Source organism: Tamandua tetradactyla, chromosome 5, assembly GCF_023851605.1.
Source record: "Tamandua tetradactyla isolate mTamTet1 chromosome 5, mTamTet1.pri, whole genome shotgun sequence".
In the NCBI taxonomy this organism is placed as follows: domain Eukaryota; kingdom Metazoa; phylum Chordata; class Mammalia; order Pilosa; family Myrmecophagidae; genus Tamandua; species Tamandua tetradactyla.
This window is the reverse complement of record NC_135331.1, coordinates 74,338,024-74,350,539: the sequence shown is the minus strand read 5'-3', so window position 1 is coordinate 74,350,539 and position 12,516 is coordinate 74,338,024. Positions and strand designations below refer to the sequence as shown.

At 35.9% G+C, this 12,516-nt stretch overlaps 1 long non-coding RNA gene across 1 annotated transcript in view; it reads right to left on the bottom strand.

Annotated features, from left to right (window-relative positions):
- Nucleotides 1-662: 662 nt before the first annotated feature.
- Nucleotides 663-12,516, bottom strand: part of LOC143682522 (uncharacterized) — a 28,970-nt gene continuing 17,116 nt past the window's right edge. The window contains exon 3 of the long non-coding RNA XR_013175169.1: nt 663-2,609. This is a non-coding gene — a long non-coding RNA (uncharacterized LOC143682522). The remainder of the gene's footprint in view (nt 2,610-12,516) is intronic.

The following is a 12,516-nucleotide window of genomic DNA, read 5'->3' as shown; positions in this document are numbered from 1 at the left end:
AAACATTCCTACTCACTGTTTACATATGCAAATGGAACAAATTCTATTTAGCAAGGTATACATTATGTAAATCATCTAGAATTGCATTTACCATTAATATTTTATTTACATTTTTGTTTTAGAGGATTTTTAAAAATCTTGTAGCTGTTCATCATTATCTAGGCATGGAAAAATACTAATGCATTCTTGTTACAGTTCCCAACATATGAATTATATATGAAAAGACTGTTGCATTTTTTATACTTTATGAGCACTGAAGCTTATTTTTACTTTATTTTGGCATGAAAAAATCCATAAATAAAGCATGAGTAGCAACTGCTTTCATTTAATTAAAGTTACAACTTTGTATACAAAAGCAATCCATAGCATAGCCACATAACTACATTGTAACAAATGCCCAACAGTAGAGTTAATTTTCAATGCAGTGATAGTAATAGAATGTTTTCTCCCAAACTGTTATAAATATATATATATATATATCTTTAGAATATTGATACTTGTCACATCTAACCTCCAGTTTAACCAACATTAAATGAATAATGAATAATGGAAGTCAAAGACATTTCATTATTTAAAACACAAAATACCTACTAATAGATAAAAACATAAAATTGCATGTGAAATGATAAAACAATAAATTAAGTTATTAGGAATATGCTGCTGCTCTATATTAATTTCTATGACAATTAACCTGGAGCTAAATAATTTGCCCTGGAAATAAAAAAATCATAGACTTCCTGTGGGCAAAACTGGAAAATCTGATCTTAATGGATATTTGCCAATGGCATTAGCTGTCAGAAAAAGGCAAAAGAAATTGATGAGATAGAATTTTACGTTTCACTATGTTTGATAAGAGAGTTAAAAGTACAACTTTCTCTCTTTTAACTCTGAGATCAGATCATTAAGTTTTTGTAATAATTCCCATAATATATCTAGTGGCACAACTTAAATTTTAAATTGCAGCATATTTTAGTTGTTGAGCAATGTTGAGAGTTAAAGTGCTTAAAGAGGAATTAATTTATAGATCATTTGAAGAAGGAAGGGCATGTGTTAATTGTTCAGTTTTACACAAGGAAAAATAGAGGCTCAGAGAGGTTCACTGTATTACCCACAGTGGCAAGGTTTGGAAGTGACTGAAGGGAAGGGTTGATTGGTCTATTAGCATTTAAAGAGTTTAGTCATTATCTTTAGATGGGAATCATAGTCAAATACTTTTGGGAAAGTGAAAAGAGGGATATGGCTATAAAATAAAGAGAAAATAATGATCAGGGCTTATGGGGACAGTACCACAGTCATTTAAAAATTAAAGGATGCTTGCTGATAGAAAGGTTGATGGTCAAGCAAGGTCAATATCATTTCTACTGTTTATTACACTGTTATAAGAGCTTGAGGTGTATGGAAGCATGTTAACATCACACCCGAAGATAAAAATGGAGCGGACCTGCATTGAAGTGGGCCAGCTGCTCTGGAGATGCTGACTACTCAATTCCATAAAGACAGAGCTGACTGCCGGGATGCTTGACCCTTTTCTGTGAAAACCTAATTAGAGAATCATTCTGCTCTCCTCTCAATGCACTGTATTCTTAATGGCATTTTGGGGTTATGCATCCATGCTCTTTGCCGTGGTGATTTCACGACATGACCCACCGGGATAGGTGGGACATATTTCCCCACCTGAATGAGGTTAAGTTTGGCTATGTGACTTGCTAGGACAATGCAGTGTTGGCGAAAGTGAAAGCATTCAGTTTGGGGCCCAGGCCTTGAAAGGCATGATGTGCTTTCTCTCATACTCTTGTGGTCTTGCTAGTTGCTATGAGTAAACTTTGTAGGAACTGATCCACAGGAGAAAGTTACACATAGAGCTCACTTACACCTAATCCACGGTCTGGAACTAGGCCCACCAATCAGAGTCAAGCCCATAAAAACCAATTCCAAAAACCACAGAAAAGAAAGGCTTGTTGTTTCAACCATTAGGTTTGGGGTGGATAGTTATGTAGTTGTTATTGCCACAATAGCCAGCTAATATAACCACCATCTACCCAGTATTGCAAGCTGGAAACCTTGGCATCATAACTAATTATTTTTAAATGAAAATCACATCATAGTTTTTAAAAATGCATAATCATTAAGGAAAAAGTTTATTACAAAGAGAAAAATAAAGATGCAAGTAAACGGAAAAGTGCAATCTCTCCTCCCCAAGAAATAGCCATTAACTTCAGGTAAACGTCATTGCAGACATCTGTTGCTTTTTTAAATTTTTCAACAAGTATTTTATTTTAAGATATATTTTTGACTCAGAGAAAAGTCACAAATATAATGCAGACAGTTATTTCCCTCTGTTAACATCTTGCTCTGTCATGGTGCCCTTGTCAAAACCAAAGGACCAACATTGCTCTTAATCACGCTTCCCACTTCATTCACAGTTCATTAATTTTCCCCTAATGTCCTTTTTCTGCACCAGGATCCCATCCAGGGTGCCACATTGCGTTTAGTCATTATACGACCTGAGCTTTGAATTTGAGAGTCTTGAGGACTGTGTCAGGTATTTGTAGACTGTCCTTTAACTGGTATTGCCCAGTATTTTCTTCTGGGTTAGTCTGGGTGATGGGCTGCGGGAAAGAGGACCACAGAGTGAGTGTCATTCTCATTACGTCATGTCAAGGTACATGCCATCAACGGGATTTATCATCAATGATGTTAACGCTGGATGTCTTTACCACCATTCTCCACTGTAAAGTTACTCATCTCCTTTTCTGTACTCTAGGTTTTGGAAAAGGCATACATTTTAAAATATGCTTTAGTTCATTAAAACAATTAATACATATTAATTCAAAAGATAGAACTACAAAGCTTTAAACAGCATTCAGTGGTTAAATTCCATCTTTCTCATCCTAGAGGTAACCACCGTTGATGACTCCGCATTGCCACCCCCAGAACCCGGTCAACCATTAACCTGTGATCTGTCTCTACAGATCTTCTTTTCTGTGTTTTTTCTATAAACAGAATCATATGATATATCATCTTTTCTGTCTGGCTTCTTTCACTTAGCCTGCTTTTGAAGTTCATCCATGTTGAGATGTATATCAGCAGTTGGTCTTTTTTATTGCTGAATAGTATTTCATTGAATGGCTGCATCACATTTTACTTAACCATTTACAAATTGATAAGTATTTGAGTTTTTCCACTTTTTTGCTACGATGAATAATGTTGCTATGAACATTTGCATGCAAGTCTTTGTAAGGATGTGCTTTTGTTCTTCTTGGGTAGAGCTATAAGAACGAAGTTACGGGGTCACAGGGTAAATTTATGCTAAACTTTTTAAGGAAAGGCTGAACTACTTTCCAAAATGGTTATGCCATTTTATATCTTTATCAACTACAGATTAATGTTCTTATTTCTCCACATGTTCACTAACATTTGCTATTGCCTGTCTTTTTGCCTTTAGCTCTTCAAAGGGGTTATGAATTGATGTCTTCTCATTGTCTTGATTTGCACTTTCCTAATGATTGATGTTGAACATTTGTTTTCATGTGCTTCTTAGGCATTCATATATCTTTTATGGTAAAATATTCTCTTCAAATATTTTGTCCAATTTTTAATTAGGCTATTTGTTTTTATATTATTGAGTTTTTAAAATATATTTTGGATAAAAGCCCTTTTTCAGATGTACATTGTAAAAATTATCTCCCAGTCTGTGGGCTGCCTTTTCATTTTCAAAATGATATCATTTGAAGTACTAAAGTTTTTTTTTTTTTTAACGAAGTACAATTTGTACATTTTAAAGAATCTTGGTCTAGGTGTTCTATCTAAGGAATTTAGATAAGGGCTTTGTCCAGCCCACCGATACAAAAATATTCTTCTATGTCTTCTAAAAGTTTTATAGTTTAATATTATAGTTTGCTGTTAATAAAAGTTTACATTTAGGTTTCTGATCCTTTTTGCGTGGTGTGATGTAAGGGCCTAATTCATCTTTTATACATGTGGAAATCCAATAATCCTAGAACCATTTGTGGAAAAGTTCATTTCCCAGTGAATTTCCTGAACACCCTTGATAAGTTCAATTAGCTCTAAATATAAGGGTTTATTTTTGGACTCTCAATTATGTTCCATTGATCTATATCTGTAGGTCATTGATCCATAGCCGTATGCCAGTACCACACTGTTTTGATTTCTGTAGCCTTATAGTACGTATTGATATAGGGAAGCTTTTCTTCTCTCCTGAATCAAATTTCTCTTATGATATTAACTAATAGTCTATTTCTTCCAATTTTTTTCTCTCTTTGCCTGACATTTTTCTTTCAAAAAAAAAAAAAGCTTTCTTCAGATAGCTATCAATCTTTGGTTGTTGGCTCATGTTTAAAGTTCAGAAATTAAAATGATGTTTTGGGAATGCCTGTGCATTTCTGTGTGAATGCGAAATGGTACAACTGCTGTGGAAAACAGTTTGGCAGTTCCTGGAAAAATTAAACATAGAATTACCATATAATTTTTGACTCAGCAACTCCACTCCTGGGTAAATACCCAAATGAATCAGAAGCAGAGACTCAGACAGATACCTGTATGCCAGTGTTCATAACAGCATCATGCACAATAGCCAAAAGTTAGAAACAACCCAAGTGTCCCTCAACTGATGAATAGATAATCCAAATGAGGTACATACATCTAATGGAATTTTATTCAGCCATAGAAAGGAATGAAGTTCTCTCTGAAGCATGTTGCAGCACAGAGGACCCTCAAAAACTATGCTAAATGAAACAAGTCAGACAAACTGGCAAATATTATATCATTTCACTTATATGAAATACCTAAAATATGTAAAATCATAGAGACAGAAAGTAGCTAAGAGGTTATCAGGAACTGCAAATGGGGAGGATATGATAAGGAGTTATTGGTTAATTGATACCAATTTTTTTTTATGAGGTAATGAAAAGTTTTACTGATGGATGGTGGTAACCGTAGCAAAACATTATAAATGTAATTAATGCCATTGAATTGTAAGTTTAAAATAGTGAAAATGATAAAATTTATTTTATGTATATGCCCCCACAATAAAATAAAAAGAATAATAAAACACTTAACCACCCTCTTCTCTTTGGGGACAGAGGGTAGGGAAACCTATTTGGAAGCTCTAAATATATGGATGAGACTTATGGATTTTGAACTTCATTGCAGGGTTATGTTTTATTCACAGTCACTGGAGGTGGGTCAGGGAGTTCCTTATAAAATCATAGAAATAATTTATTTTTTTAATGTCTACTTTTACATGGAGAAATATGCCTCTAATCTTTTAAGTGAAGAAGCAGAGAGACAATGAAGAAAAGATGGTATCATGGTGTCTTGGCAATTTGAAATAAAAAATTACAGAAAAGAGGTACTTGTATTTGAAGAATCATGAGTGTAATGCAGACAAAAGGGATAGTGTAAATTTCTTTCATTTTGCCTCAAGTGTACAAATAAGGAGTCACTTAGTTTTGTTTCAAATCTCCCTGGAACACGTTGTGCTCTTTTGCTTTCTAATGCCAGCCTGCCTAGGCGTAAAGTCTGGCATTGCCTGGGCCAGTTCTCTTGTTGCCTCAGTTTTGGCATCTGAAAATGAAGATGAATATAGCCTCCTCTTTCTCCTCCCTTCTGTCTCCCTCCTCCACCCTTCCTTTCTGGGACACTGCTTTTGAGTTACATTTTTAGATATCTTTTTTGTACTATTGTGGAGGTTTTTTTTTTTTTTTAAATTCACAGACACTAATAATGGGCATGTTGAGGTATCTTTTTTCTATTCTTCAAACCTACTTACATTAGCCTTGATTGCCTTAAATGCTTTCACATATGCATTTTCAGTGTGTACACCAAGCATTTTCAATAAATCACCTACTTGACTTTTCCATTCCCAGCTGTCTCTAATTTATTTATGTTTTCCATTAACGGGTAATTTTATTTCATACAAACTATAATCTCCCTATGCATGCTATTCTGCTGTTATACATTTTTATTTTGAGTGGATACTTATATAAATGTCCTCATTAGATTGTTCTATAGCTCACAGAACTTTCAGAGAATTTCCTTTGTTCCAAAAGCTACATTTCCTAGGCTTAAAAAAGTAGCATTTGGATGATGTATTTTCATTTATTTGCTTCAGCCATTTGCAGGAGTGCTGCACCATTTATTGTGTACTTTATCAGCGCTATATAGGTTTTCCCTTAGCTGCACTATCATCTAGGGAACCTCTTGACTAACCAATTCGCTATACAGAAATCGTGTGCCCACTGCCACTTACCAAAAAATCACAGTGTCAGTGCTGTGTGTTTTGCATTCTATCTATGCCTGGGAACATGGCAATAGGGTTAGGAACTTGTGGAGATGCTTTGGGGGTTGTGTTTAGTTAAAATAATCAAGATCAATGATTATGCATAAGGCTTTTTTGCTGTTTTGAATCAACTATGTACCCCAGAAAATTCAGTCTTTGGGGGGGGCAGCTGTTTCTTTTATTACTGATTCAATATTGAAGTTGGATACTTTTGATTAAATTATCTTCATAGAGATGTGACACACCCTGTTGCGGATATTAACTTTTGATTGGATGGAAATATAACTCCACCCAATCAAGATGGGTCTTGATTAGTTTACTGGAATCCTTTAAAAGAGGAAACATTTTGGAGAGAGTCAGAAATGACAAAAGCCTCATAGCTGACATAGAGAAAGCCGACGGAAATGACAGATCCAACAGAAACTTCAGAGAAGAGCTGACACAGATGCCAATACATGGAGAGACACGGATGTTTGGAGAAGCTTGGAGCCCAGCAGATGTCACCATGAGATGTTTAGCAAGCCAAAACCTGGAGAGAGCCAAGAGGAGCCAAGAAATGAAAGCCAGCCCTGAAAAAGCAAAGTGAAGAATCCCCACAAGAAGAAAGTATGAAAGCAACAGAGCCTTGAAGCAAGGGACCGGCAGATGCCAGCCACATGACTTCCCAGCTGACAGAGGTATTCCTGACCCATCAGCCTTTCTTGAGTGAAAGTATCTTTCTCCAGATGCCTTAGTTAGTATATTTGTATAGGCTTAGAACTATAAACTTTTAACTTATTAAATTCCCCTTTTTAAAAGCCATTCTAGTTCTGGTATATTACATTACAGCAGCTTGCAAACTAAAACAACTTTGGTAGTTAAATATCCTATATCAGAGCTCCTGGTAATTTGTTGAGACGTATACTTCATGTTTGTTGGTTCATTTCCTTCTTCTATTCAGGAAACATTACTTCTGTGAAACAGTCACTTTTCATTTCCCCTTTTTAATTTGTTCCTAACTATTTCATTTATGCATCAGTATACCCAACTGGTTTGCTTCTCTCCAGATTTGAGGATAGTAGTGTGAATTATCATTATTTAATGCTTCTGATTGACAGCTGTCAGAAGTTGAGAATAATATAGGAGGCTTTTGGTATTTGTCCCTTTGTTCTACCCCAGAAATCTTGGTTTTACCCTTTGGCTGACACTTTTTGAATCTTCTGTTGTTAGGTTATGCTCCTTTCCTTGTTTGTTTCTTATTGATTTTATGTATGTGTAATTGTAAACACAAGCACATGTACCTCTAAATGCATGCATACATGCATACATATATGTGAGAGCATGTGTCCACCTACATACATATTCACACACACATATATATGCACACATACACACACACACATATGGAGAATGAGTTATGAGTTCTTGTTGACCTGCTTCATTTTGTTAGGTACTTAGAAATGGAGATTTTATGAGATAATTAGATTCAACCATTTACACCACAAATATTTATAGTATTACATTTGATTTACCTCTTGCTTTCAGCACCTACATCCAAGACATTACCTTGAAAATTTTTTGTCAGTGTTACTTCCTAAATGTCTCTTATATCCATCCATTTATTTCCAACTTCACTGTCATTCATTACCCTAGCTTAGTATCAATTAATAATCATTGTTATTACTATAAAGGCAGTAGTTAACTCAACTTTTTTTGTTCTTTGGTTTTTATACATCATATCTTCTTTTGTTGTGTCTCTTTTATTTATTGCAACCTCTTTTTCTGTACGGTGGATCTTTTGTGATGTATCTGAATGATCTCTCTCACATTTCTGTTTCTGTATATTTTAAAAATATTTTCTTTGTGACTACCATGGGGTTTATGTTACACTACCCACATCTATAAACTACTAAATAGAAAAGGTAATAACATAGCTTCAATAGCACACACATTCTCTTCTACACATACCTTTGTTTCCCCTCTTTATGATTATGTCCCATGTAACATCTTTATATTTCATATGTCCAATAAGAAGAAATATAACTTTTACTTGTCCAATTGTATTCTGACACTTATAGGAATTAAAGAATACAGTTGTATATTGAGGATACATTACTACTGGATTTTGCATTTACTCTTTCAACTACTATTGCTGAAGATCTTCATTTCTTCACACTACTCCAAGCCTCTCATCCTGCCTTTTCTTTCAACTTGCAGAGCTCCCTTTAGAAATTCATGTAGGGCAGATCTTTTGTTGACAAACTCTCTACTTCTGTTTATCTGTCAATATTTTAAACTCTCCCTATATATATATATTTTTTTTTTTGGGGGGAGTGCATGGTCTGGGAATCGAACCTGGGTCTTCTGCATGGAAGATGAGCATTATACCACTGAACCACCTATATATCCTCTCCCACATTTTTAAAGGACAGTTTTGTCAAATAAAGAATTTTGAGCTGTCAGTTTTACTCGATCAGTACTTTAAGTATATCTTACCACTGCCTTCTTGACTCCATGGTTTCTCATGAGAAATCAGCACTTAGCCTTATTAAGAATCCCTTGTATGTGACAAATCACTTCTTTTGTTGCTTTCAGAATCCTATCTTTATCTTTGTCATTTGTCATTATAATTAGTATGTCTCAGAATAGGACTTTTAGGATTTAATCCATTTGGAATACAGTATACTTCCTGGATATGTACACTTATGCCTTCCATTAAAGTTGGGAAAGTTGGGGTCATTATTGATTCAAATATTCCTTCTTCATCCCTTCTTTTCTCTTCTCCTTCTGGGACACCCGTGATGCATATGTTTTTGTGTTTCATGTTGCACTCATATCTGTGAGATACTCCTCATTTTTTTCCTATCATCTATCTATTTTTTCTGACTTTATAATGTAAATTGTCCTGTTTTTTAATTCACTGGTTCTTTCTTCTACTTGTTCATATATGTTGTTATATACCTTTAGTGTATTTTAAATCTCCATTACTGTGCTTTGCATCCTCATAATTTCTCTTGTTTCTGTTTAAAACTTCAAATTCTTCCGTATGCTCACACACTGTCTTCTTAATATCCTTAAGTCTATATCCATATTTTTTCTTCATCTCCTTGAATTGATTTATGAGATTTTCTTGAACTTCTTTGATTAATCCCAAGTTCTGTGTCTCCTCTGAAATCTTGCATACATATATATGTATGCATGCATACAAGTCATATATTCCTGTTTCTTGGTCTAGCTTGTAATTTTTTGCTGATGTCTAGGCATGACATTATTTTGATGAGTTAATTCTGAAGATCAATTTCTCCCTCTTGTTTAAGGTTTTCAGTTGGTTGGCTCTGTGTTAAGGCTCTTCTTTGATGCTTTGTCCAACTTACTCTGGACATTTAAAGTAGCCTAAGTTTAACTATTCAGATTTTTTTTTAGCTCTTCTTCATGTAATTCTTGCCTTGGATATGCAGGACACATTTTAAGATTGTATTTTTTGTGTGCAATTATTTCCCTTGAGGCAAAAGCTTCCTTTCCTGTATTCCTTCTTTAGGAATCTTGATCTGTTCTGTTTGTGTTTGTGCAGAATTTTCTCTCCAGATCCTATGCTTTGTTTAAGTTATCTCCCTCACTCAGTGCCCACTTTTCTTCATGCTTTTCACTTCTGGACTTGTCCTATGTTATAGGAGTTCAATATTTCCCACACTGTTTTTCTGTGAGCCCTTTCTGCCTCCAGTTTCTTCCCTGTTAACATATACCAACTTGGGGACCACAATGTGGTTAATCCAGAGTAGTGAGTTTTGTTGATTTGAAAATATTATGGGTTAATCCAGAGTAGTGAGTTTTGCTGATTTGAAAATATTATGTACCCTAGAAGAGCCATGTTTTAATCCTTATCCAATCTTGTGGGAGTGACTGTTTCTTTTAATCCTGATTCAGCATTGTATGTAGAAGTTTTTGATTAGATTATCCCCATGGAAATGTGACTTGCCCAACTGTGGGTACTAACTTTTTTTATTTGTAATTTTTTTTCTGTTTTTGCATGGGCAGGTTCTGGGAATTGAACCAGGATCTCTGGCATGGCAGGTGAGAACTCTGCCACTGAGCCACCATTGCCTGCCCAACTTTTGATTAGATGGAGATGTGTGACTTCACTCATTCTAGGTGGGTCTTGATTAGTTTATTGGAATCCTTTAAAAGATTCCTTTAAAAGAGGGAAATTTTGAAGAAATGACAGAAACGTCAGAGCCTCAAGAAATGACAGAAGACTGAGAACCAACATAAACTTCAAAGCAGAGCTGACACAGATGCAGGCATATGGAGAACAGAGACATGGATGTTTGGAGATGCTTGGAGCCCAGCAGATTTTGCCATGAGAAGTAGAACAAGCCAGAACCTGGAGAGAAGCAAGGGAAGCCATGAGATGAAAGTCAAACCCAGAGAAGCAAAGTGAGGGACTTCCACAGGGAGAAGCTGAAAACAATGGAGCCTAAGAGCAAGGGACCAGCAGATTCCACCCACGTGACCTCCCAGCTGACAGAGGAGTTCCTGACTCATTGGCCTTTCTTGAGTGAAGGTAACCTCTTGTTGGTGACTTAATTTGGACACTTTCACTTCCTTAGAACTGTAAAGTTGTAACTTATTAAATCCCCCCTTTTAAAAGCAGTTCCAGTTCTGGTGTATCACATTCCAGCAGCTTGCAAACTGACACATGAGTCAATGTGGAAAATTCCATTTTGCATTTAGGTGCCCACCAACAGAGACTGGTTTCAGTATGCGCACTCTTGCCAACCATTCTGTTGCAGTCTTTCTCTCTTTTAATACGGGAGGACTTTTTATATGTAGCACTCCTCAGTTGCTTATGCTCTATACTGGACTGTGGACTTCAGCCCCTATTCCTGGATATGCGTGGGGTTCTAACTTCATGCAGTGGGTGGCTCTATAGTTTTCATACATGGCTGGAGGAACCTGGGGCATGCTACTACTTTGCAACTCATAAGCTGTGTGGGACAGAATGAGAAGGGATCCAGACTGGTAGTCTGGGAAGATCTTTTACTTAATCTTGGAATTGTTTTTCTTTTTTTTCAAGTCAGTGTTTGTGGAGCCCTTCTTCATTCTCTATCATCCTTCCAAGTTTCAAGCAATTGGATTTTGTGCTTTTATTAGTTGATTCTGAGGGGAGGCCTTTCCAGGGGGTGTCTTTCATTGCCATGTTGGTTGCATCACCTCTATGGTCTGCCACTAGCTTTTGCTACTCGCATGTTCCACCACCACCATCATGGTCACCAAGCCCCCTAAAGACACCCCTTTGAATTGACATGACAAGACCTCTCCCACCTTACCCTGGGCTTTTGCTCATGCTATTACCTTTCTTTGCTTGGGGCATTAATTCTTATATCCTTTTTCCCTTTAATTAGCTAACTCCTCATTATATAGGAATTATTTCTTATAGGAACCTTCTTGACATACCAATTATGGATTTGGAACCAATTATGGATTTGGAACCTTTCTGTATATCTACATCATAGGATCAATTATATTACATTTATCTCAAAATACTGTCTAACTTATCAATACCCATTTCTTGTGTGTATATTTATGTGAGAATAGTGAAATGCCTCTGGGAAGCGTTATTAGGATTCAAATTGTATTCCTTTTATTTATTTGTATTTTAAAATTCATCTACCCTATAGATATATTGTCTTTTAACAAGGAAGAAAAAAATTGAGGCTTTGCTAAAGGTGTTCTACTGAGTCTAAAGATACATTAATCTAGTCTTAGGCTGAACCATAATGACAATGAAAGAGGACATTTTCCCTTGTGAGAAGGCAGCTATGAATATTTTCCATCAGAAAATGGCTAAGTGGAATGATAATTGGGTTGGTAATTGAGGTGAGAAACTGGATAATCAGCAGGGAGCTATCAGTGCATGCATATGTTAGCATGTAGAAATATAAGAATTAAATTCACAGCCCAGAAAAGTGTAAAGAATAGTAAGGTCCTCAAATTCAACCCCTTTTAGTTCTTAATTTGGAAGGAAGAAAATGACCACTGTTTATGTGGCCCAAATAGCATACATTGCATATTACTATCGGTGGTGTGTGCCATCAGTCCATCTTGGTTTGAACTCAAGATGCAAGGTAATAGAGCAATGTCTGGGAACACTGTTGGTTTTCCCAGATGGAGGGGTGAGTTTGTGCTGCAAGATCTAGTGGATAGAAGTCAGGGTGCTGCTAAATGTCTGCCAGTGT